Source organism: Panicum virgatum, chromosome 5K (genome assembly GCF_016808335.1).
Source record: "Panicum virgatum strain AP13 chromosome 5K, P.virgatum_v5, whole genome shotgun sequence".
Classification (NCBI taxonomy): domain Eukaryota; kingdom Viridiplantae; phylum Streptophyta; class Magnoliopsida; order Poales; family Poaceae; genus Panicum; species Panicum virgatum.
In genome coordinates this window covers 23,256,450-23,257,563 of record NC_053140.1, presented here as the reverse complement: position 1 = coordinate 23,257,563, position 1,114 = coordinate 23,256,450, and the positions used below count along the sequence as shown (strand labels likewise).

The 1,114-nt window shown below is 50.4% G+C and overlaps 1 non-coding gene across 1 annotated transcript; it reads right to left on the bottom strand.

Moving 5' to 3' along the window:
* Window positions 1-449: 449 nt before the first annotated feature.
* Window positions 450-556, bottom strand: LOC120710972. Its single transcript, XR_005690136.1, has one exon. It is a non-coding gene; the product is annotated as a small nucleolar RNA R71 (small nucleolar RNA).
* Between the last annotated feature and the right edge of the window lie 558 nt (window positions 557-1,114).

The window sequence follows — 1,114 nt, the reverse complement described above, 5'->3', positions numbered from 1 at the left end:
AAAGGGTCCGACCTCGCGTCGTTCCTCCTCCGATCTCGCAGTCGACAAGTGAACCAGCTTCCCAAGCGCCATCAACTGAACTCATGGCTGAGAAGACTCTCCGCGACTTCTCCGTCCCCTCAGCTGCCAATGTGGCAACTGGACCCAACGTTGATGTTGGGGACATGAACTTTGAGCTGAAGTCCAGCCTCATAAACATGGTGCAGGCTAGACCATTCTATGGTAAGCCGAATGAGGACGCCAATGCCCATCTCCAGAACTTTCTGGAGCTTTGCAAGACCGTAACCATACGGGGCATTACGGCTGACACTATCAGGCTCTGCCTGTTTCCTTTCTCCCTCCCGGGGAAGGAAAAATAGTGGTTTTATCAGAACAAGGAAGCCGTCAGCACGTGGGACAAATGTTCCACGGCGTTCCTTGCTAAGTTCTTCCCGTTGGGCAAAACCAATACCCTACGTGGAAGAATTTCAAGTTTCCAGCAGACAGGGATGGAATCCATCCCAGAAGCTTAGGAAAGGCTGCAAGAGTACATACTCGCCTATCCTCATCTTGGGATGGACGAGTGGCTCGTGCTACAAAGCTTCTACAATGGGCTAACGACTACATCCATAGCCCATCTTGATGCTGCTGCTGGAGGGGCCTATCTTGATCTCACGATTGGCAAGGCTACGGCCTTGATTGAAAAGATGGTCTCCAACCAGGGTTGGAATGAGGAGCGTTCCCAGTCCAGAACCAAGGGGGGAATGCATACCATCAAGGAGACGGACATGCTCGCCACCAAACTGGACCTCCTATTGAAGAAGATCGATGAAGGGAACCGGCTCTAGATGCCTATTCCCGTACATGCCATGAACTCGTACTATACGTGTGAGGTTTGTGGTGAAGGTGGACATTCGGGGAATGACTGCCCCGAGACCCGTGAAGATGCATCATATATCAACAACAACAACAACACCAGGTTCCGTCCACAAGGAGGCCAGGGGTGGCGTCAATCACGCCCACCATTCCAAGAAGGAGGTAACAACTATAACTCAAATTTCAATTCGAATTTTAATTCGAACCAACCCTCCTTGAGAGACTTAGTCTTTGGCCAACCTAAAATCAATGAATCTTT